General features: G+C 42.1%; 1 protein-coding gene across 4 annotated transcripts in view; it reads right to left on the bottom strand.

Moving 5' to 3' along the window:
• Nucleotides 1–26,611, bottom strand: part of mafa (v-maf avian musculoaponeurotic fibrosarcoma oncogene homolog a (paralog a)) — a 77,264-nt gene that overhangs the window by 35,300 nt on the left and 15,353 nt on the right. The window contains exon 3 of one of the 4 annotated variants that reach the window (XR_006097575.1): nt 3,627–3,697. The exons of 1 other annotated variant lie outside the window; for it this stretch is intronic. The gene's annotated coding sequence lies outside the window, so the exon portion shown is untranslated. Of the gene's footprint in view, nt 1–2,413; nt 3,698–8,757; nt 9,066–26,611 lie in introns of those variants that run through there. 2 more of the 4 variants (XM_042419855.1, XR_006097573.1) reach the window with 2 other exon arrangements.

Here is a 26,611-nt window from a genome sequence, read left to right as displayed (position 1 = left end):
TGATTAGCTTCAGGCAGGAGCAATCAATCAGAGAGAGATAAACAGCCCCCTGGCTTTCTATCCACATGAAAGAAGAGTGAGTAAACAGCTAATATCTTGCTGTCCAGGACTTTCTGTGTAACCACCTCTACTGGCACCATGTGAAATAAATGAAAACCTCCTCACTAGTTAACAGCCAAATCACACCTAGGACAATAAATCTCGTGCAGCGCCTTTATCGTACTGCATTTTTCAGTAATATTTTGGGTGAAGTTAAACTTTAAATTGAAGTGGATTTTTTATGAGAGTAATTCAAATAAATAGTCAATTCTTTCCATAACTCCTAGTTGACAGTCAAAAGTGTAAACATTTATCACATGCCCCAGGCCTGTGGGTAGGATGGCTCCTTTGGCAGACAGGCCATGCTGCATATTTGCCTATTCAGACAGGGAATGGGCAGAACTCCTCAAGCAGAACATATTCACGAGGTGCGTTTTGAGGACTTCATGTTTGCAAATGACTTGCAGGTACACACATAAAACCCCCTACCTGCTCTCGATAAAGAGACTTGTTGAAACCCAGACAAGCGCGGCCGCTCAGCGACTCTAACCAGACGCAGGATGGAGGAGACAGGTTGTGTGGTGAGATGGAAGGAGGAAGGAGGGGGGGGGGGGCAGGCATACGCTCTTTCCTTGTCCGTGCGACGCCATGATAAGGAGACACTAGAGCTTGTTTACATGCGGCAATGGGAAAACAAATTGAAAATTCCTGCCGGGACGCAGATGCATATCAAAACAGGATTATTTTAGAAATAATCGCCCATGCCACAAACTGTCACCAGCTAATCTCCACTTTGTTAGAATTCAAATTACTTTCCCATGTTTACATTGCCATTACTGCAAGGGCAGGGACCAGGGACTCTATGGGGGCCTATTTGCACAAGAGTAGCAATAAAATACAGATAAAATAAACTTTCCATAAATATTCCTGAACAGAGAGAATGCTCAGGTCCTGTTGGTGCAATAGGAATATTGAATAGGAGAAGCTTTTGGAATAATGGAGACTGTAAGGCCTGGCTATAAAGCAGAAGCAGCGGAAAGATTGAAATTGTGATGGTCTGCCAGACTGCGGATGAGATACACTGGCAAAAGGAAGAGCCAATCAGAAGTGGTCAAAAACTGCTAGAATAGCCTCCACTGACCTCCACCTGGCAAGGCCAATTCAGGCTCAGTGGGGTTGAGCCAAGCAAATCTGGACTTGGCTAAGAAGAATAGAAGTGCATTAAGTTTGAACTCTGTCGGAGGCAGAGGCGTCTCTTGTCTCTGGATCAGGTTGCTGGTGTTTATCACTTCTAGCTGTGCTGGCACTGAGGGCAGACACACTATCCCTTATCCAGGGCTGTCAGTCAGCGCGCCGAGCCGTCTCACACATAGCAGCTCGGAGCATCAGCCTGCTTCAGCACTGGAGGGAGCCATGGAAAAACACACAAGGCTTATTGCTCCATATCCAACCAATCAATGGGGCTTGTCCTTAAGTGAGAACGGAAGTGCAAACCTGTGCGAAACAGTTATCATGTATCAGACGCCCTGCCAATTCATTACGATGTCAATTCTGAAAATGCAGGGTAAAAAAAATAAATACAAATTTACACTTCTTGAACTTCATTGAATCGGGGGCAAAAAAAACCCTGCAGGGGCTCAAAATGTGAACAGTGAACGCCATAAATCTGATTTAAAGAGACGAGCTTCTGTGCATGCAGAGACAAGTAGTTCCTCCTCAAGTGGCATTAGAGATACTATCAGTCGGCATGATTCTCTAAAACTCCTTTCTCGCGGTCAGAGTCTATGTGCTAGTCTATTTGTTGCTTTGCCGTGCTGTCATAGAGGCTGGCCTTATGGTTCCCAGAAGGATAGGGGATGTGTCTTGTGGTGAAAACCACACTGTGTGACAGACACAGAGGAGACATGAGGAAGGCAGTTCTCATCCATGTTCATTGCAGCAGTGGTTACATCAGAGACTGTTAACTTGTTATTCTTTTGTTCTCCAAATCCTTCAACATTCTTATTCCAAAATCCTCAACAAATTCACAAACAAATTCATTTGTAAATGACACACTCACAAGAAAAATACTAACGTTTTTCCAGGCCGAAATATTTCGATGGGTGACCAAACACATATTGATGGAGTTAACCCAGAGTAGTTCACAATGTGGGTCTGTTCCTGTGAAGCAAAGCATGCAGTCTGAGAGGAGACACTGTGGTGGTGACTTGAATCTACAGCTCTGCTGTGACTTTGCTCTTATGTTCCCAGCCCTTGCCTGAGGCGGCAAACGGCTTTGCTCACTAAGGGAGGGAGGAGAGGGGGCCGGTGTGGGATGGGAGGGGAGAGCAGGCAGAGGTAGGTTAGATTAGGTTTGACAGGGTAATGCTTTCAAAAGCGGCCTGTTAGATGATTTATTCTCAAACACCTCTCCATAATGGGCTGGAGCGTGTTTCTATTAAGGCTGATGGAGACGGTGTAATGCTCACTTTCTTAGACACGCTGTGGTCTGCTGTGCTGTCTGTCTCCTTCATATCTTCAGTCTCTTCATCTTTTTTCATATCTCAACTTCTCTCCCTTGTGCACTCCTACAGAGATGCACACATGCAAGTTCTCACCACTCCTCCTCCTCCTCTCTTTCTTCAACATTATCCTCTCATCAAAGATTTCCCGCAGATATTTTGTCAGTTATTTCAACTCTGGATCTTTAACAGCAGAACAGACACGCAACATCACAACTCGGGAGACAGAGCTTTGCTGGAGCCCACGTCTTCTGTCTCCAGACTCAGCGTGAGACTTAGCGCCTACTAGCTGTGTGTGTCTGCTCCTGTAACTAAGCCAAAGGAGGGCTGTCTTTTTAAATTTTTTACTTGTCGTCTCACCCCTCAGCTGCTGGGCTGCAGTGCTCCGTGTGGGAGTATAGCGGTTTAGAGTACACCAGAAATGGAGGAGGATGGAGGAGACAGTCAAATAGAAAACATCTCTGAAAGGGTGAATGAAAGATGATGGCTATACCACAGATAGACTCCAGAAGCGATTGAAACCTTAAGCTGTTTGTTTAATCTAAATAGGAAGAGGACTACGATACGATACATACGAACCCATACTGCATAACATAAATGATATATAGCCCTGTGAAACCAACCTCATTTTGTCGTCTAATATCACCACTTGTGATTGTTCTGTTATTATTTTTACTTAATACCTTTAATATCTTTCTCATTTTGCTTCTCTCCTCTCTTCTCTGAGCTCGTCTCTCTTTACAATTTCATTGTCACTGAGTGAATGTGTTACATGCTCTTCCTCTTTTTTTCTCTTTTACCTGCTTTCATAACCATCTCCGAGGCCACAAGTTTAGAGCATGACTTCCTGTGATCGGGGCAAACTAGGCTGATAGTGGTTTCAGTTAGGGTCAAAGTTGACGCATGGTTGAAACATCAAGAGCAGCTAGTAAGAGAGGGCTGGCACAGGTTGGACAAAACAAACAGGAAACTGTGTTTCACTCTGTGAGGCTTGACAGAGAGATATAGGTCTAGAACTACGATGGGGTTATGGTAAGATATGGATGTCTGCTCTAAGCCATGGCAGGAAGGAGCAGAAATAGATACCTTTCTTTCCGTGATGCTGGGAAGGTGCAGCTCATATCGGACAATCACGTTACAGAGGAAAACAAACACAACTGTAAGACAAGAAATTAGACATTAGAGGGTACATTCTACACTCTCAGTAAGTAAGTAATCGTAATACTTCAAATAAAAACTAGATATAAATACACTTCTGTTAAAAAGTGATCACAGATTTCCTTTTCTCTGCAACCTGTGACAGATCAAGCTGAGACTCCAGTCAGTATTGACCATCTGCTGTAATTTGAGGATTAAAAAAGCAGAGCAGAACAAATCCTGTGGTCATACTTTATTTTGGTATTAAAAGTAGCGATTAGTCATTTTTCTGGAAGAGTTTATGTTTTACTTTTGCAGCCACTTGGCCAGTCTTCACTATATCGACTGTTTTTTTTTTTTTCCCCTCACTTTTGCTTTTATTTACATACACTCATGCATCTCTTCATCTCATACACACCTATACACACACTCTAACAAAGGCTGGCGCTCGGTGCTAAAATGAACGGAATGTTTTATATTCATTTGTGCACAGGGCAGGAGGAGCGGTTTGTTCTCTTATGCACGCCATGACAGCATTGGTGCAGATGGTGCCAAAGCATGCTGCGATGTTTAGTCCACAAATGCTGCACTCCATTCTAATTCATCATGTATCAACATTTGTTTATGCGTCTGAAAACAGCACCTCCAAGGCAATTCAATACACCCGTTCCTCAAATAAATACATTTTTTAGAAATGTCAAACAATATAACTATAAATAAAACACCTTCCCACAACACACACAAACACACACAACTACAAAGGCAGCACACCACATAACTGGATGCATTAGTGTTTCGTCTCCAACAGCAGAAAGCCTGGGTCACTATGTACCATTGCAATAAATCCAGTTAATTCATTGTCAAGACAGTTTGCTGAAAACCAACATTCATTATGTAAGCTCGCTCAGCGGAACATGTCAGCGGGTATTTTAGATGTTCGGAGTCTGTCAGTGTTTTCATTTGCGCAGCAGCAGTAGCTGCAGTCTCGCATTCTGGTGACTTTTGAGGTGGTGAGAAATGATACAGTATCTGTGGCAACAGAAACTTCACTGCCTATCTCTCTACCTTTTTTTGGCCCCCCACGGATGTGTATTTGCACCTGCAGGTTCCATGCAAGCACACAAACACAATCAAGCACTCACTCTCACATAGGCACACACAAATCTCAACCTCAGTGTGACCACCTTTACCACAAGTTTTCTTTGGAACCCCCCTGGCCTCAGGAGCTGTTTGTTCTTGTTAAGTGTAATATAAAGATGAATAATACAAACAATTCATATCTGCTCCACGTGATAATTAGATTAACATTTCCTGTGCAAATGCTTTTTTGAGAGGACACATTGCTAAATAAAATGATATTTTGTTTTACAGAGGAGGCCTGATCATTTGAATACTCTAATACATTTTAATCTGCAGAAACACCCACTGCAGCTCAACTTACATGGAAAAGGTTGGGGATTCTGAAACAAATATGTAATAATGCAAACTGAAAAATGAAAAGAGATTAATTTACTTCAAGATGAGGCCCAGGCACCTTTTTTCTCTTTTTTTTTTTTTTTTTTCATTCAGTCATGCTGAGCAGAGAGCGTGAGGAGCATGACAGAGACAGAAAGGGAGGTGGTTTGAGAAAGCGGGGAGAAAGACGGATAAAGTTTGTGTCTCACACGCGCAGTTGGCTCTCGCATTACTAGAAAACTGGGCTGGAGCGGTCACAACCCCCATACTGTGTTCCTGAGGGAGGCAGAGTGTGATGATGATGAAACAAATGATGATTCACACTTTACTGTCAGAGGTTGTAAAGGGAGCGCTCGCTCACACGCCCAGAAAAACAGTGTGCAATTGCACCACTGTGGCTGGCATTGACTCACGTCGCCTCCACCGCATCGCTCGGCCAGTTGTATTTAGTCATGACAACAGGGATATATATATATATATATTTCTTAGATTAACATTGCTGCGAGATGAGAGCACATTTCAGCACTTGACCGCCTTGTTTCACCAGTGTTATCCCGCGTTTTCACTCTGTGACTTTGCATATCTATTGTATGTATGTGTCTGTGCACCTGTAAGTGTGCGTGTGTGTGTGTGTATGGGGATCTCAGTGCCTTGGAGCTGCAGACGGTGAAGTCTCTGTTCTCCATCAGTGGGATCTCAGTGGAAACAGATGCCCATGAAGGTCTGCGTGTGTGTGTTCCCATTGTGTCTAAATCTTTCTAGGCTCCTTGTCTCCTCCTCAAACTGGTCCCCTTAACTTACCATGAGGAGGCTGGGACAATGAGGATTACTCTATAAAACACTGTTAAACTTCCTGCCAAGTGGGTCACCTCCAGTCACAATGAAAGCTTGGAAAAAAAGGGCAAACACACACAGTAAAAAAAAAAAAAAAAAATCACTGGCCGTGATAAAACAGTCCTCGTTAACGTTAAGAAAATGGGCAGGATCTACCACCAGCCCTTGCAATGAGTCTCAATAAACTATGGGAGTTACAAATATTTCAAATTTGTTCTGAAATTAACAGACAATTAACTTACACTAACTGAAATGGTCCTGACAGAGTAAAACTATCTGGTACATCTAGCAGAGTAAATATTCCCAAACTATTTGGCGTTACTAATTGACTACGGTACGTTTGAGCACCACATCCATTATTCTTTTTTGGCCTTTTTTTTTTTGTGTGTGTGTGTGTGTGTGTGGCCTTTGCCTCGCTCAATGAGCAGCGTTCTAAGGGCCTGAGGATAGCGTGTGTGTGTGTGTGTCTTTCGGGCCCAGTAGTATCTGTCTAAACACTGATACAGCGATCCCAGAGCTTCCTCCAGTCATGCAAAGACCTGACTGCTAAAACAAACACTGACCCATCCATCTGTCAGTGACATGCCACAGGTATGTGAAAGGCAGGAAATAAAACTTTGTGTTCATGTGTGTGTTTGAGCCTGAATATGGACATTTGTTTGTATTAAAATCCAGTTGCCCATTTATGTGCCTGTCTTCAGGTATAATTTAGACTTTCTTGTGTGGGTATGTGTGTTAACAGTGATTTTTGCATTTTTGAAAACAAGTCATAGCTGGTTATAAAAGTAGCCCACTTTCACTCTATCTACTGTGAATGGGAAGACCCTGCTTAGATAAGAATGAACTGTGACCAAACAGGCATCCTGTCCCTGTCCCCCCATGCTTTTCTAACCCTAATGCAGGGTGCAGCTAAGGGCCTGGAAGCCAGTGTCTTTATGGTCCCCCAGGGCTCATAAAGCTGCCAGGCCCAGGATGCAGCACACTCTCACTCCACCGACCATGTCACTGCCAGCTCTCTCCACATCAGTAGAGTCTGCTCATGTCAAGTGAGGTGCTGGATGTTTGATGGTTGTCTCTTGAATGCTGCTGGGTGTTAAGATAACAAAAGCAGGTAATTTCTCACCCCCTCACTCTGTTGCAGCACCCTCTGGGAGGCCATTTACTATAAGTCATCTCTGCGACAGAGAGGGAGGGATGAGTGGAAAGGATGAGAAGGCAGAGTAAACAGGATAATAAAAAGTTGTGAGAGTAGGCAGACAACAAAAGGGTAATGTCTTTCTTAAACGTCTTTCAGTTTCTTATTCGAGTCTTTTTCTTGTCAGTGAGTCGCCTTCCCTTTAAGCCCGTCTCGGTGACCTAACGTTTGATTATTTGTGTTGTAATTCTCATGAGTGAAACTGGAGAAACGTTGGTCTTCTTAGGGATCCGTCTCAGTGTGTTGGCCATGTGAAGCACCCAAAAAACCCTCACAAACTCCTACTCAGATGAAGTGTTGAATGCTTGAAGGCCATGAGAGTAGAGCCAAGAGCCCAGAACAGACTCTCATGGACTAGGTTAAGTTACAGCACAACTGGGGAAGGGCCAATACACTTTCATCACACACACACACACACATACACACACACAAACACGTGGAGTGATGAATCGCATGCAAGCCTCAGTACCGCAAACCAAATACTTGGGTTTAGTTTTAATGAGTGTACCAGGTTCAAGCTTAAGTTGGAATGCTGTTGAGTGACCAACTGAGCGGAGGATCCTATTGATAGAGAAGTGGGTTGGGTTGCTCTCTAATTAGCAAGCAGGCGGAAATTATCTTACACAGGTACTGTATGTGTCCTGACTCTTGCCAGGTTATCTAATGTGCAATGTACACTTCACATTTTGTATCGGAGGTGCCTCGAGAAAAGAAATCTATAATTTCCAGAGTTTTTATTGGTAGAATAAAATGAACAAAAACAACCACATAGTGCACGTATTGTGTTTTTATCTGGATATCTGCGTGACTCACTAAGAGAAAGATAGAGACCACAAAACACACACGCAACCAAGAGGGTCATGCTAAGGTTATCATATTTATGTTTTTGGGATGAGTGTAATTACAAAAGGGCACTTATTCCCCCGCATGGTGAATATGTGTGCACTGAAAACGCAGTAAAGGACACTGTAATATCTTGTTCAATACAATTGCACATCCATAACTACAGGTATACATAGTTTAGCAAGCAACAATCTAAAAACTTTATCAGGACTGTCATTTTACTTTCTAAAGCGACATGCCGACACACCAGAGTGAAAAAAAGATGTTTTGAAAGGGATTCTGTATCAGTTTTAAAAGCATGAAGGAAGTCAAGCTGTGGGAAGGGAAGCAGGTGACAAGAATGAAAAGAGAGAAAGAAAAGCTGAGGCCCAAAAAGAGTAAAATTCAGGAAAAGCCTGTATTCTGAGCCTGTGTTTGGCAGCCTGTGTGATCAATATAAATAGCACCAAATGGACTGTTATAAAATTGTCAAGAGTGGTAAATGATCCCCAAAGATAAAACTAGAACATAAAAGAGCCCGAACTCATATTCACAAGCACAGACATGCAGTGACACGTACATTTCCAGTATGCGCTAGTATGTAACATCCTCCCACCATCACCGCCGCCACCAGCACTTTCATACTGACTCAAACAAACACACGCAGCTAATTTCTGATTGGCTGAGCAATCAGAAATACTATTACTGACTTTTGCGTTGAAATAAAGAGAAAGTGAACTCAACAAAATATGCCTTTCTTAAGCAAATTACTTTTTTTTTCAAGGGAAAAAAAATTTACTTGGCAGGCACACACCAATGCGAACATGTGTTTTTACAAATGCATGCATGCACACAAACACACACACCACTGCTTAAAGCTGACCTAAGGCAATATTTTTCCTTCAATAATGCAAACAAACATCTTTATTGCTTTGTTTGGTGGATGGCATGATTTATGAGAAAAACTTCCGATCAGCAGTATTTCACTTGCCGTATACCAGGGGACAGTGAAAGGGCTGACTGCAGGGGAGAGCAGGAGGAGACACCGCAGCCTGGTACCTGAGGCCGAGGTCCAACACACACTGCCCCCGGTGGTGATAAGAAGAACATTCGACTGTGAGACTCATTAGCCATGTTGATATTTTAACATTTTTTATTTTATAATGATTAATTCAAAGTTTGCATCATTTTGTTTTTCTCTTTTTTTCCTCTACCTCCCTGTTTAAGCCCATTCATTTATCCCAGGTAAGTCGAGAGAAAGAGATTCGATGATTATAGGGACTTATTGTATTATAACTCTGCCAAAGATTAAAGGGAGAAACGGGGGTGGAATGATGAGGAAAGGCTAAAGTGCTGCGCTGGCATTTTATACACACAAAGACTTTTTAATGCATATGCATCCCCCAATTCTTCTTCACAAATGGGTGCACCTTGAGCGAATATATTCCAAGATATCTTTCCAACTAACTTTTGAGGTAAAACAAAAAAGGGAAAAAAAAAAAAAAAGCCTGAGTTGGATTCCGGCTGACAACAGAGCAGCCTGTGTGTAACCATTGGATGCACTCGCTTCGCCAGAGTGCTCCCGGTGACGTTCGCTAACAGTAGCCGTGATTCGGTGGATATCACACAGACTGGCTAATGAGCATTAGCATTATAGCTAAGAGACGCACAGGTAAAAACAAAGAGGAAGGAACCTCCTGAGGATATGTCTAACTTTTTAAATCCCCTTTTTTTTCCTCTCCTTTATTTTCCCCCTACGGACCATTAGCCAGTAGATCCCTCCCACCTCCCCACTCCGCCTCCCTCCCTTTTTTCTTTCTTTCAGCACAGTGCAATTAGCGCTCTCATTGAATATTGAAGGTATGAAGAAGAATGGGGCTTTTTAGCCGTTTCTCTTCCGCTAAGACCATAGCTCCGCTGAGGGATGGCTGAAGGCTTCGACTAAATCAGGATGCTGAGCTACAGCAACAGCACTTAAAGCCAAACAATCACTGATCATTTATTTAGTCAGCCTTATTTATTCATCCCCGTTTGCTGTTGCTCAGAGCTGTGATTATTTCACTTAGGATTATGCTCATGTGATTCTCTCTCCTTGAAGCAGACAACTGTGGGCTCCTCAAATTAATGAGAATCCTTAAGCTTAGTTTGCCAATTCAGATGATTTTATCACATCTGATTGTTACAGGTAGAAACATCAGAAACATATTGCATCAGTTGAGGAAAACATTTTATTACAATCATAACCTTTTTATTTTTTTTATCTCCTTTGTGTTTTCACAGTATCAATATGATCTTATTTTCATAAGAGTGTTGCTCTTGTGTTACATAGGACTTTCGGGATGTATCATATCGCTGCTTTGTGTAATTCAGAGCAGAGAATAGCCCTACTGTACTCTGCTGCATTGCATGGAAGTTTGCCTGAGGGCTGTATGGTAGGCTACTGGCAGAGAGGCCGGTCTAGATCTGCCAGCAGACTTTCTCAGGACCCGACACACCAGTCTGCCAGCACAAAAAACCAGTATTGTCTGTAAACCCCTCTATGCCCCATGGCTACATAATCAGACATGATACTGATTAACACAAGCCTGCTCAAGCCATGTATAAACAACCACACAAGCAAACACACTGTACGATCACACACACACACAGGAAAATGCAGACGTGCCTGACTCGAGACTTTGCATATTCACATGCACAAACGTCAGATATCGATTCTCACACATGCTACATTACAACAACTCATTCTCCCACAGTCTAATACCCGTGCCCAGCTCACATTGCACTCTATAAATACATTTACAGTCTTGACAGGACTCAGTATCAGGTCTGGTATGCTGCTGAACTCCACCACTTGTTGGTTGTGGGGCAGATCTCCCAGGGCAAGGCTGCAGGGTAAGGATGGGTGAGGTAGGGTGGAGGCAACAAAATCCCCCTTGGATCTGTTGGTGTTGGGATTTCTCTGGGACGCTATAAGCTGTTCTGCTGAACCTGTAGATTTTTGTAGCAGCAACTGAGCGAAGTGAACATGTCCTTATTAATACTCAGAATGTACTCATGTTTTAATTCTATTTTAAGCCAGTTATTTAATTATGTGGAGGTGTTCTTGTGTCTTAATTAAGCCAACATGTTTCTAGGTTTTGAGAAAACGAAGTGATACCAAAATGTTAAGATCATGCTTTGATGTTATGCAGCAGTACTGGAACATGCACACACACACACACAGAAACACACAGAGAAACACACTGATAAAGGAAGGAAAGTATTGCTGTCTTATGTCTCCTACCACTTCCTTTCATATATCTGTGCTCTGTGGTAAGAGTCATAATGCATAACATAAATGCACCACACATAGACAGTGATGCGAATACAGGAATCAAATACACACACAGAGTCATTTCCAGGAAGTCACGTCTCACTGCTGCACAACTGGCCACAGGCAGCAACAGACACTTATCACTCTCATTTCTTGAGATTTAATGTGTCTCCTTACACTGAGCAACACTTGCAGCAGAAAACTTCATTCGACCACATTCAAACAACCATAGCAGCGGTATAGATATAAATTGCGACAAGGGGGAAAGAAATTGAAAGGAGACAGGTTGCAGACAGAGAAGAGACTCTATAGGCGAGGGCCAGACCACAGTTGGAGACAGGTTCCAGCCTTCCCTTTCAAGTCCATCAATGTTTAATGCAGTGGGGGCAGAGAAGGGGCCACGCCTGGGCTGCCACCCTCATAGAGGAGGTCATCACTGGAGTCGACAAGCTGGAAAGAGACCACAGCGATTGTAAAAGAGTGTGACAGGAGACAAGGGTCTATCACACAAGGCGTCTAGTGGCGTCACACAAGACTCCATCACAGAGGTCGCAGTCTTTTGTAGAAGATTCGTCTCAGCGGAGCAACCTAGTCTCCTAAAAAATCATCTTCATGTACGACTAAATTTCATTAGCAAATGCATTTTGTAGGTAACGTAATGCCATGAGGAAAACGATATATTGAACACAAAGCGGTCATAGTGAACATATCTGCAAAATGTTCACTGTCTATCAACTCAATGCTACTAAATCGTGAGTAATGTTTTTATAGAGCTCAAACTAGGAAAAGATTGTGATCTTAGATATTAAATAAATATAGATATTTTTAAAAAGTCAATATTGTCTTGAAGCATTCACCGGAATGTGCTTTTAATATTTAAGCCAAACCACATGTTTTCCCTAAACATAACCAGACAAAACAAGCGTTTTAGTGCCCTAAACCTCACAACACATAAGATGCAATTATGTTTTCTGCATTACTCAAATAGCAAGGCAGATTAGCAGTATAGAAAACATAAGTTGTATAACACAAGGTTGAGCAGAGACAATAATACTGGACCACAGTAACCAAATCATCATTCAAAATGTACTCAAAATTACATGACTGCAATGTATATGAAATTCTCCCCCATTACTCTAAACTACCATGAAAGAACAGTACAGACATATTTACCCCCTGGCAGAACCATGAGATTATAGAAGAAGATGGTTTTTGAGTTCAAGCTAGCGCAAAGCTCACAAAGTTTGAGTGTGTTCGTGAGAGGACATCCTGCGATGATAAACACTCAACAGCAGCCTGTGGTCTGCCAGATACCTACTATGTGATCAGAGCAGGAAAGGGTCTGCTTTCTTCAGATCCACTCCAACACAGTGGGAGACACTTCACAGTCGTCTCCTCTCACAGTATGAAAAGCCACACACACACACACACACACAAACAGAGAGGAAGCATCCATGCACACACACACACATTACACTTACAAGTTGTGATTACCTGGACTAGAGTCTACCTTCCCCTGTCATTGGGGCCATCAGTGGAAGGAAGGTGGTGTATGTTTGGGGGGGAGGGGCGACATAAACACAGTTACATAGTGACCTTCATCTGCTATGCCCGTGGAGTGGGCTGTGGCTGTGGGTTGAGACAGATACAAAGGACAGAAGAAGACAATGACAGACAAGATTGCAGGTGATGGATGGATAAGCAATAAGGAACAGACAGCGAAACACAAGAAAGGACAAATTTTTCACTTTCCTCATTTATTTTTTGTCCTTTGAACACATAATATTTAATTTTTTTTACTACATTTCTAAAATTGTTTTTACTGTGGCAGTTTGGATTCACGTATTTGTCAAACCGGCAGTGGCAGCGGCACGCCCAGATTCTCTGTCAACAACACAAACACCCAGCAATGTACATATTAGCACAGGCGTGTGTCCTGAAGGGATGTCAAACCTGCGGCATCTGTGGCTGGCAGGCAAGCGGGGAGGGATGGAGAAAGGGAAAAGGAGAGGGAACAAGGGAAGAGGGAGGGAAAGTGCTGACTCTGACACCGTCTCTGTGTGCCGCTAACACAGGAACCAATTAGCTGGGAGCCAGCTTCCGTTGCCTGTGCTGTTATAGGACCTCCTCTCTGAGTCCCCAGGGCTGACTGCAGCTTCAGGGCTACGGTGGCACATATACTGTTTACAGTAGACGAGCTATAGGAAAGACACAGATACTCTGCAGACATGCTACGGACAGGGATGCGGTGTGGCCTTCCAGACAGGAGAGCAGACAGACAAAGGAGGTCAAAGATGTACAGGGCAGTGTGTAGCAGAGCTGGAGTTCGAAAAGAGTCAAAGAATAGAGCGTATCAAATGTTGGACAAATTTGTAACTTTGGGCTGTATAAATAAAATTGACTTAAAACAACGCAGGAGAGCAGCACGCTGTTCAACTCAATGACACAGGACATTTGATATAAGGACATCGGTCAGTCACAGTAACACATTTAAAAACACCTCACAACCTCACATACCACACTGTCGACAACTCATTTCCTTCCACGTAACACGTATATTTCACAATTTCCACAGACATTAGAATAAACCTCAAGCACTTCTTGTCAAATCACACCCCATCTCATCTCAATGTAGCTGCAAATGTCACACAAATCACTCTCACACATGTATAGACTGTATTTATAAACAGTCAGAAATGTACACGTGCGCACCCGTCTCCCTAACCTACACACACCACCTCCCTGTCCTGCTCAAAGAGGGCACCGGGTGACGCAGTCTTTTTATGACAATTATTGATCCTCTGGAGCGCAGTAAAAACTATCCCCAGACAGACAACAAAAATAACTGTAACCATATAACAGCTTCCTGCCAGGGGAACAGATCCCACAGAGCAGGCCACGTGACTGGACTATTCCTGGAGCATACTGTAGACCCCTAGCAGGTCCAGGGCACTGACCAGGCATGCACTCATATACAGGAGAGGAGAGGAGAGGAGAGGAGAAGGTTATGGAAAAGTGTAGATTTAGACTTTGTCAGTTCATCTGGCTGAAAAATGAGCATTTCATGTATTTCTGTTCACTGAAAGGCTTTCAGTTTGATTGTTTATGTGCAGCTCCTCTCACTCACCATATGGTGCTGTTCACTTTTAATTATGATAATATCAAAGTCTTTGTCTTGCATAGTCCATTTATGTAATAACATTTTCTCAATGCAGTGCTCACGACATACACCTCCTTCATACCTGCACACACAGAGACATAATATCAAATCTATCCTCGATAACTAAATAACTTTGGAGTATTACACTGACAACAACCTAGAAGGTGAGAAGAGGAAGCTTAACGCTATTGTATTTATCGCTGTGTGGTGGAATTTGTACCACAGGAACAATAGACAAGAAAAGTCAGTATTTCTCCCACAGAACAATTTGGCTATCGAAGGAATTACTGTTATAAAGCTGCCTTTGATTTTGCCACTCTGTCATTAATAGATAATAATAGAGTGAGTTAAAACACAGCTCCTGGACAGGCAGTGACTACCTAAGGTGAATTAGACAATGACAGCATGAGACAGAGAAAGTACCCCCGGTGGGGAATAACTGGGCTGTTGGGTGTAAAGGAAAGGTAAAGATAAAGAGGGTGGGACAACAACAAGTGAAGAACAAGGACTGGATGACAGATCTAAAGTCTAAACATGTCTAGCTAACTTTGACCGATGACTGATTGAAGAACACAAGAGAAGAGAGGAGAGCAGAGAAAACCTCACACTGCAATTTAAAAAAAAAAAAAAACAGAAAACGTGGAAGCAGAAGGGGTCTGGATATAATCTGGTCTCAGATACAGAGCAGTAAGCTGGCTGTCAGACAAACAGCGTTCAGTCTTGTCAAACTCTAACACTCCACAGTCCACATTAAGTTCTGGCTCCCAGCCAGCTCAGTGACAGAAACTTCTCATCAATGCCATTCCTCATTTCTCCTCAGAGTCCCATTGTCTGCTGTGTTTGGACTACTTCAGCTCTGATCTTGGTTCCAGCTTAAGATATTATAGCAACCGATGTACTGAAATCATATTCTGTGTTTATATACATACTGAAGAAGCATTTAAATACTTTAACAGCACACACGGTTACACACATAAAGAGCAAATAAAAGTGACATAACTGCTCTTTTTTTTCTCATCTTAATAACTTAACGTTTGTACCGTGTTATCACCTCGTTAGCAGTTTGGGCGCCACTTCCACTACATGAGACGTACACTGAGCAGTGCTTTGCAGCCCCCCTGCCCTCTGGGGGAGCTTTCAACCGGGGGAAGGTCTGTTTGATCTCAACACTTACCTGCTTCATTTATGTTCTCTTATGTGGTACTCACCAGCCATCACTTTGATTTGTGGTCAGGCTCAAGTCAAGTGCATTAACCACACAGATGTGTACATTTAGCTGTATAAACACACACACACACTCAAATACACACATCATCAAAAAGAAATGGTCCCTTTGCAAACCTCAGGCAGAGTGAAATGAATGTGCTTGCTTGCAGGGTGTTTGATACCATTTCAGAAAGTGTTTGTTCAGACTCAACGCAAGCACTGCTGAAGAAAATACCGGCATACTGTTGGTGCTGTTTTATGTATTTCAACAGGTCTAGAGCCCAATAGTTTTTTTTTCTTCTTCTGCCAGTGACTCATTTGTTTAGTATTCACTCTGACATAAATCTGTAAATTGCTCCCTTTGTTGTATCCAGATGTCCAGTCCCATAATTATTCCAAATTAGAGCAAAGTTCTACACCAAAACAGAATGGATCACAAGTCTAGAAACTACTCTTGAAGACTTAAAAATGAACCACTTTTTCCCAAATAGCCAACAGAGGTTGTAATTTGTGCATCAAAAGCAATGATTAAGAGTTGCTTCCGTTAACAATAAACTGGACACAGACTTCTTTGTGTCAGAGAGCACAATGTTTATTCTTTCATGTTCTGTCATGTAGTGCTTAAAAAAAATTGGATCCAAAGCCCTGCACATTTATGATAATTACTGGTCATGTCACTATTTGTCCAGCTATGATATGAGAAGCAGCTTCAGGATTTTTTTTTTATTATGCTGCATTCACGCAATGGTGGAAGAATGGGAAAGGCAGGGAAATTTCCTGTTAGACTCAAGAGTGCATATTTCCCAGACGGTTATCCTGCAACCTTATAGTCACAGCATTTAAAAAAAGCCTAAATTAGCTATTTTTGATGGGATATGTATTTGAGGTGGTTCATGAACAAGTGAAACCAGATACAACAGCTCAGTTAACAGTTAAAAGCTCTCGATTAATTAGGAGAATTGTTTTTTTTTGTGTTCATTATGTGGTCAACTCATTTGCCAGCAGTCTGTTGACACCTCTGTAGTTCTTTTCACCAAGTGGGAGATATCGTAGCCGATATAAATTCCTGATGTCTATGAATCAAGATTACAGCTAAGAGACTGACATTTATGATTTTTCTGACTTTGCTACTTGTGGGAAAGATTATATTATTTATAAATTTAAAAAAAAAAAAATCCCTTTCTGTTTCATGAAAGAAAGAAAGAAAAGAAGACTTGTTTAAAACTGGCAGGGGCCTTAGTGCTTCTTCTGGTGTTGAATACTTGTTACTGCCTGCTGAGGCCAAAATGAAAATGAGTCATAAAAAGTAATCAAAAACAATAAGAAGAGACTTTATCTATTTTCAAGCTGCTTTAAGGTCTCTAAACCCACCAGACAGTGAAGGAACACTCAAATAAATAGAATTAGAAAGTGGATAACCATGGAAAAATATGAAAGAGGGTGGGTGAAATTGAAAATACACTATTTCCCTGCTCTATATCCTATGCCTGTACGCTAGCCCTGTGCATCTATATGTGAAATAGATTCCTGTGCCATCCAGAGTCCTTCACGCTGCTTGGTAGCGACGTCCCTAAATATAAGGAAGGTAAGTATGCATGTAGATTAGGTAGAGAGCGGGAGACGCACCCCTAGAAGGAGTTGGCCTGTTTTACTGGAGAAAAGTATTTTTCTGTTGGAGAAAGAATCACTGCAGGGTAGGCGTTTCTGCAGTGTCTGCAATAATAGTGTTAATTTCTGGAGGTGTCTCCTTCTGCCGGGGTTTGTGAGAGACTGGGAGGCAAGAAGGGGAGTTAGGAGGTTTCGGGGATGCTGGGGGCCTCTAGTAGCAGGTTATCTGTTTAAATAAAGCCCTGCAAAGCGGTGTGATCGGGGAAGAAAAACACACATGCAGAAAAAGATTTTTTTTAAAAAAGGGTATTCTTACAGACACACTCTGATATGCATGTGCATCGAAAGAAACTAATGTCAGAAGTTAAGAGGGAAAAAAAAGTGCGTGCATGCAAAAGCAGACATGCAAGCAAGCACACAATAAAACTCTTTTTTTCTGAAGCATTATGACTTATTGTTAACATCCTTTAGAGATGTGAACGGCAGATTTATTTTTGTGGTTTTCCTTCTCAATATTTTTGTTTTTGCTCTTATATATACCATCACAAATGAAACACATGCATACAAGGCAAAATGCTCATTTCACTGACCACAAACACTAAGCTTGTTTGATTTCTCTTGTTGTCAGAGGCGAAGAAATAAAGGTGTTTGTCTGTTCTCGCTTATTATCCACCCAGTTATCTTTAATTTCTGCAAGACACACCGACAGGAGCAGGAAAGAGAGATAGCAAGAGAGAAAAAGAGAGGAAGAGACAACGACAGAGAACGAGTGTGAAAGTACTGTAGATAAAGAGCGGAGATTTCAGATATAGCCGTTAGCAGTTCAGCCATGATGGTGGCTGAACACAGCTGTCAGACCCAGATGGTGAGGTGCTAATAACATTCAGAGTTTTGCAGCGCACCGTTTATTTTCTAATAATAAAACTGTTAGCGCTTGCTAATAGCATAGCCGCTGCCTGCCAAGCACACGTTCCGGCTGACACTCACACCACTCCGCTGCCATTTATGTCCCATACTGCCGAGCGGAATGGGGCTATAGTAGGCCCCAACAAAACAACACAGACGGACAGACACACACAAACACTGATCGGAGAACTGTTGTGTGTAACCAAGCAGAGCAGAATGACCTAAGGTAATGAACAAGTGGATGTGAGCGTTATAAACATGAAATAAGTATTCATGTGGAGGCGAATGTAAACACACACGTATTTGAGAAAACCTGGATGTGATGTTCAAGAGTGTTTCAAACATAACCCTGCATTATGAAGATGGCTTCTCACTTGGGGACAACACAGTCTCACATCAAAATGTGTAATAGCTACGTTGGTTCACAGCGCAAAACGTATTAGTCTCACAATAATGGCTCTAAAATTGTGGGATGCCCACTTTTTTTTGGCCTATTATTTTCTGTTGGCTTGCGTCCACGTCACGTGACGTGTCAAGTTTCTGTCTGTGAAAACAAACAAATATGGCTGATTTCCTTTTCAGTGAATGTTTATGATGATTTACTTTCATTTTCTCAGGCTTTCTATCGTTGCTATGGTGGTTACTATGGACTGCTATCACTGAAACCACGTAGTTGGTTGTTTGAATCATTGTCTCTGCGTTGTGCAGTTATCTGAGCTGTTATGTTATTTGTGTTATTTTATGTAACTGTTTGATGATGTTCTTTCAATAAAAAATGTAGATTTTAGAGCGTCTCAGGGATGAATTGAATTTGAAATCCCGAATTTGAAGCTTTGTGATTAGCTGAGCTGAGGACCCGCCCGGAAGTATTTTCCTCACTGTCACCATGTTAAGGTTTTCTTTTAATGATATCTTTAATATTTCTCAAGACAAAAACATTAAAAGTGTCCTTGATAACTCAACAGTATGATAGGTTAATGTAAAGGCCATCAGTTTTAATTATTTCTCATAGGCATCTCAATTTAAGAGCCGTTATTGTGAAACTAAAACATTTTGCACTGTGCACATTTTGATGTGAGAATGGGTTGTCTGGGAATGCATTACATTTAAAGGAAAAGCCTTTATATACTTCAAAACTGATAAATAATACATAAGCAAAAAGCAATCGACAATGTCCAGATTTAGCAAAATGTCAATACAACTGCTGTTACTTGGGGATTTTGGCGGGGACTGTAGAAGCAACTTAATCATTAAAGAATTATGCCTGTGATTGGGTGGTTGGTTCCAGGTTCAAATCCTCTCATTTCCTGTGAAAAACCAATGAGTCAACAGCTTTTAACAGCTGCTGCTGAGGGGCCCTTGAGCAAATAAGCCGAATCAACGTCAATAGATGTTGTTTCGGTTAGAAGCTCTGATTACAATATGCAGTATTTTCCTACTGTACACTGAGGATTATATTTAAAAAATAATTAGAATGTGTGCATTTTAAAAGTAACTGTTTGCTTCTAGGTTAAATTAAGTAATTTAATAAAAAAGACTCTAAAATATTCAGAATAACACTGAGAAAATGAATACAATTATGGAACAAGTAATAAATGAAACATTTTTAGAGAAAAATCTAATTCATTAATGGGCTGTGTCTGGATAATAGTTCTGGGCAGAACACCCAGACTCCCCGGGTCAAAAACAAAAGGTGCTATTTTGCAAAAGTGCTGACTCATCAGTGTGTCCTACAATAGGGAGCTATCGTGGCGTGACACAAAATGTCACTGACCCTAAAAGACTGCTGTCTCCTTTTATAGACTTTCCCATTTGAGGTTATATCGATAGTTTGTACCGATTCCTTAATCAAAATCATTTTATCTGACTGTTATTTCATACCAATTTTACACTTTCTATTTTTTGAAAAAGGATCTTTTCTGGTATTTCTGCTTATATTCAGTAGCCGATTTTGCCAGGAAATATGGGTTAAGTCTGGGTGATATGCAACAAAGGTCCATGGCTAGAATCGAACCTGTGACGTCACGTTATAAGCTATGTGTCATAAACCACTAGCCTGTGTTACACCTCCGACTTTTATCTAACTCCTCACATCTGAGTGGCTCATTGAAATGAAAGGGAGCGGTAAGTTTGAGTGTATCTGTATGTAACAGTAACAGTAAGTAACAAGCCACTTTTGTCAGTATCATACAAGGCAGTTTCACCTCGCAACTTATTTATTAAATATTTCAACAGGAGCCAATTTCCCTTTAAGTGTCATTACAGTGTTTCTGCACACACGTACGCCTGCAAAGTGCCACAATTAATTGGACTTCATTTCCAGCAGATAATTTCCGACTGTTAGGCAGGCTGTAAAAGCACATCACCATGCACATAATTACATAGGAAGGCAGAGGCAGCCTGCAGAATTTATCTTCCTCCCAAAATATAAGAGGCTGGTAAGTGCGGCTCTGCTACAGCCTTTGAAGAAGCGTTTATGTCTGTATGCTAACGGTCTCTAAATGAGCTAGCATTGTCACATCACTGATGCAGCTTCATTTAGGTTTAAAGTCACTGAGTCGGAGCTTCTGAGTCCCTCAAAATATTTAGCAAATGAGTAAATTACCAAAATACTGGATTGAATTACATCACCTTGGTGGACGAAAATACAAAAACAAAATTTAAAAAAACAATTCAGAACAGCACAGAAACAATAAACCAGAATAGCAGAAAACAACATGACTCTAAATTAGCTCTATATACAGTGCCAGAACTCCAGCTGTCTCATGCAGCTGAAAGCAGAAACCTGTGTCTTGGGTAATTGAGCTCCCCTCTGCCAGTTATCATTTTGCGTATTATGCAGGGATATATAACACAGGCAAAGCAGCTAGATTCTTTCTGGTTGGCTCAAAAGTGAAATCACCCCAGCACCTCACGGTTTGAGATGTACAATACTAAAGGCAAGATGGGGGACATGTGGAGGACAGGAGAGCACCGAGTGACACAGCAGGGTGCTTGTGTTAAAGGTCTTTCCAGTTGATGTGTTTTGGAACACTAGAAGAGAGCAGTGTGATGAGAGGAAGTCTATGAGGTGGATGAAGCACTGGTAGGTTGTTAACATGGAAAAAACCAGTCTGTCTGTGTGTATGTGTGTGTCTGAGTGTTTGTGTGTGAACATGCACGTGTATACGTGTGTGTGTGTGTGTGTGTGTGCATGACAGAAGGTTCCGGGGCTGCTGTGTGCAGTACCGGCTGGCAGGGTGGCTGTCAGAATGGCCCTGTTTCCTGTGTCAGCTCTAAAATAGGTCCAAACACAGCAGAGATGCACGACACACTCGGGCTATTTACAGCACTCACACAGTGTGTGCGCAGGATGCTGCCAAGTGTATGCAACCAGAAGCACTCTGTGTTGTACTGTAGGTGCTCACAGCCTGACAAAAGATGTATTCACTTTGAAAAACGTACAATATGACAAGGCAAGGAAACGTTGCAAGATCTTAAAATGGCAAATGACAGAAGGTTAATATACTTTTTGTTGAATGTTTTAGATAGTACGTGTGTGTCTGTGTGTGTGTGTGTGTGGGTGTGAGTCAGTGTGTGCACGCCCTTGACCCCTCCATATGTAGGTGTTGTGAGAATATCGTGTATGGTAAGGGCACTGCGCCCTGCTTATGTCACTGCACCCACCTCCTGTTCACTGGAACGTCGCCCTCTGTGTGTCCGTGACAAACAGCAAACCTCCCAAATGACGCATACATGCTGCCACCTTGCCGCCTTTCTCTGGGCATGCCCAATAAAGCTTTCCATAGGCAGACACAGGTAGACAGATACTCACAAGTTTTACACCCCAGTACATGGGAACAGGTTATTTAATAGATTTTTTATCAAAAATTTATATCATTAGAAAACACTCTACATTGTTATTTAACAGCACACACCAGATGTGTCATGGTAACATACCAGTCTCGGAAAGAGCTCTCTCTATATGATTTTCTCTTTTTTTTCTTATTCTGTTTCTGTTCTATATCTTTCACAGATGCATACTGACTAAGGCAGTTTGGGAGTCAGGTGTGAATAACGGTAGGAGGCCCCTGTTTCACACCTGACCCAACATTCTGAAACCATGCAACCTAACACACACAGTGTCATCATGCGACACACAATCACTCATCCATAACTGCCACTTGCCATTTTCTGCCACAATTGTTTATATAAAGCAGCAGAAAGTATGTAGTAAGTTGTCATATCACATCAACTATCAAGAACAGCATCAACAGTGTCTGTCAGAATCTGTCTCTGTTAAAACAATCTCACTATAACCTCAGAATCCTGAGCTGCTGGTTCCTCAAAGGCCTACCTTGTTAGACTTGATAGAGTTCCATCTGCATCATACATGTTTGAATGTTTGCAAAATACCTCGCCCATCATGTCACTCTGGCCAATTAATTTTTTAGCAGTGTCTGTCACTGCGTCCTACTACCTGAGTATTATCTGCTGCTATTTTTAATTTAGCAAGTAATCCCTGTAAATAAATAGAGCATAAGGTTAAGTTTCACTCTCTTTTTAGTTTTGCTTTCCTACCCGCCCACACTTTTTTCTAGTGTACGCTCACCCTCCTCTCCCTCTCTTTCTGTCAGTGTGTTTCTTTTCTTTTTTTTTTTTTAGAAAAATTTCCACCCCTGGTTTCAATTAGGAAGCAAAACGCTTAACAATTATCTCTCAGTTGAGCAGAGGTGAGAAATAGAGTGAGAGCGATTGTGCCTGAACCAAAACATACATGATTTTTGAACAAACACGTTATGCTATATGATAAAAATCACACACACAAATAGCAAAAGTACATTTCCCAAAATACTCTGGGAAACAAACAAGAAACATGACAAGCTCACAGTTGACTGGGTGTTCACTTTTAGATGTGACTGCTGCCCTTTCAGAAACTTCGTACTGCCCCTTGACTGACCTGTGCGTGCGTGCTTATGCATGTGAGTGTGTGAGTGCATGCGTCTGTACGTGTTTGTGCACGAACTAAAGCGGCAAGTGAAAGAAACTGAGCGGAGGGGAGGCATATGGTAGCAGCTATCAGTGTTCGCTGTGTCAGTTTTCAGTCATGAGGGCCTCTCGTGTGTTCTGGTTGAGGAAGAGGAGGAGTAGGAGGAGGAGACTTATCTGAAAACTGATAAGACAGCTCAGGCTTTTCTCAAATTAAAGCAGAATTATTCTAATTGCTTGTGAGGGCAGCAGTATTATAAATTCTATCTCCCGGTTTCTCTTTGCCTGCATCAAGTTCTCTGTCTCTCACTCTCCCGCCCCGTATGGCTCCCCTCCTCCTCCCTCCTGACTCGCTTCACCTCATTGTCTATCAAGTTTTCCCTAAAATATCTTTTTATACACATGAAACTGCCAGCCTCCATCTGGGGCTCCTGAGAAGTGAGTGTGAGTGCTTATTTCTGTCAGTGTTTCATGCGTGCGTCAGTGCGTGGTTGGATGTGTACCTGAATGTGTTAATGCACAGAGGTCATAGAGTCAGTGTTTAACACCCAGGCACTATATGACCAAGCTTTGAACCAGAAAACTGAACCAAGAAATCTTGTGTGCGTGTGTGTGTTTGTATGTCTTGTGTGCTCCGTGAACCAGAGATCTCGGGTCAGATGCTTCCAGTGTCGGGCTTAAAGCTGCTTTGAATGGGCCAGGCTGTGCTCATCTTGTGTCTAATCTTCCTGCTCTGGTGAGTGTAGGGAGGAGGAGAGAAGAAAAAAAAAATCCATAGTCTTTTTCATCCTCCTGTGACCACTGTGCCTGTGAGACAGCAGCCGTGGGAATGGAGATGGATACAGGCAGCCCTGCCTCTGACCTCCCTCTACACCAACACAAGGGTGGAGATAAACAGGGCCACAAGGATCGCTAACATCTTTCTTTCTCAGGCAAACACACGCATGCACCCACACTCATACACACACACACACACACACTCAACTGCAGACATCTCATTAAAGCAATAGTAGGTGAATGTTGCATCAGTAGTGTGCCACTGAGAGAGAGGTCTATTAGGGATACTATCAAGAGACGGGAGAAGGAAATGAGAGTCAGTGTGCTGGTCCTGTATGCATCTGATTCAGGGATGGCGTGTGTTTGATGTATGTCTAATTTTGACTCAAGGGATTGAGTCAAGGAGTCAGTATTAATACTTATTGGCTGAATCATTATGATAATGTAGTGACTAGAGAGTTAATAAAAGGATTCCTACAGTAAGTGTGTGAGTGTGAGTGTCAGAGCGAAAGAGACTTGTTCACATGCGACTCTGTGTATGCTCAAAAGTCTGAAAGACAGCAGAAACAAGCGGCCTGAGAGAGGCTACAGCAGGCAGTTCATCCTAAATTACTTGTTTCCTCCTCTGTGTTTCCTGGGGATTTTGGAGTGATACTCCCCTCTTGCTCCCTCGCTCCCTCAGCTGTCACAACCCGTCACCACAACTATTCCACTTCAGCCGCAGGGATGGAGGAAAAGCTTTGTCCCTCTCCATCACCCTCCTTTCACATCCCTCTCACTAATGGCAGTTGTGGCATACTGGGTTGTATATTGAGAATGCATTTGCTTGTATCTTTATGTTTTTTTTGTTTTTTTGTTTTTTTTCTACCATGACCTTTGGTTTAAGGACACACAACTTTTGCTAACAAGAGTCTCATACTGCAGAACTGTCCAGTTGGACAGTTAACACAGGGGCCATTCCTCTGGTCATGGCTAGTATCCATAGAGATGCATGTGTCTTATTATGGTTTGTCAGGGGTCATTATTGTAATCCAAGCAGACAGAAGTTTATACTGAGAGAAGTGTGCCATAGTATTTTCTTTCTGTTTTTTTTTTTTTTTTTAGTATCTATATGCAGCCGCTTCCGATAATGTCATCCTACACCAGAGACTATCAGCTGTGAACTCATCGCTCTCCTTTAATGGCCAGGTCGCATAGAGAGAGAGAGAGAGAGAGAAAAACCATAAGAGCATTGCAGAGCAGTAGAGATATTGAGTATGTTCAATAAAGAGGATGTGCAAGTGAGTGTGAGAGAGAAAAGACAGTTTCCTTAATACTGAGAAAAAGCGAGCGAAGCAGGGTTGTGGGTCTCTCGTGAGATCTTCTGTTTTTTTTTTTTTTCTCTGCCACAACATTCTTTCCCAGGGGTCACACTCCCTTCCAAACCAACAAAAAGATGACAGCGAGGTGACCAACAGAGTTCACAGCTTGGTCTGGCCTGGCGTGCCTGTGTTGCACTTGAGAGAGTAACCTCAAGACACATGGCCATTAACTTAACATGCCTGACAGCAGCGACATGCAGAAGTGTGCCACTCCTCAGCCTTCCACACTTCAGGGCCCGGTCACTACCCTCCCTCTCTCAAGTCTCTGAGGCCATGTACTCTCCAAGGGTGACACTGCCCCAAACTCTGTAATTATAAAACGCAAAGAGCATTCCTCAGCCTGGTTAACCAGAACTATGAGAGAGAGGAACAAATATTTATTCCCCCTGCACCCCTTCTCTCTGTTCCTCCTCCTTTAACGCACCCCCACCCCAATAATTTAACAATAAGAGCAACTCAGCCTTGTAAACACAATAGTTATGTCTGCGCTCACAGAGCCATGAAGCAGACATACAGGCTCCACTACCCCTGCAGTTACTAATACAGTCTCCTTTCCTCTCCTCTCCTCTCCTCTCCTCTCCTCTTTCCTCATCTCATCCTATATCCATACCAATAATGAAGCCAGTTCACAAAACAAAAGTTTGGATATCTTGACGCTGAGCCTTTGCTATATTTTATTTATTTATATATTAAATGAGGAATGACAGAGACTCAGTGAGATATACACTGCAAAAAACTCTATTTTACTCTAACTTTGTTTTATTCTCACATGCTGTATATTCAGTCTGTGACGGATGCAACAGATCTCGGGGAAAAACATCAAGTGCCAAAGTTGTCAAACCACAACTCTTGGCACAAATAATACTTGAGATACTGAAACAAAGTACCTTGCAGTACTGACATTGGGTAAGAAAATTAACTCTAACATCTCCATCTTACACATGTTCTCCTTTCTTGTAAATGGAAATCCACACCTTTTGTGACTCAAAGGGCAAAGAGCAGCGCTTTTACTTTCACACTACACCTAACATGAGAAGCAAAGCACCCTTCTCTTTATTGTAATTCAGTTTCTCTCACAGAAACATATTCATACCGTACACTGATTCAATAAGACAGTCCTGTGAAATCAATAAATTAGCGAGGTGTCGGGAATATACCAGAAAATTAAGGAAGTGTTGGTCCCGAGGAAATCTGTATGTGTTACTATTAATGTGATACCAAATATTGTGTTAATTCCCTTAGCCAAGGGAACATAAGCCGTATAGCTAAAGAGCACAGACCACACAACAGAGGACATGCGTATGTGTTGAAGACATGTACTCAACCAGA

Source organism: Thunnus maccoyii, chromosome 1, assembly GCF_910596095.1.
Source record: "Thunnus maccoyii chromosome 1, fThuMac1.1, whole genome shotgun sequence".
NCBI classification, from domain to species: domain Eukaryota; kingdom Metazoa; phylum Chordata; class Actinopteri; order Scombriformes; family Scombridae; genus Thunnus; species Thunnus maccoyii.
This window is presented reverse-complemented; position numbering and strand designations above follow the sequence as displayed.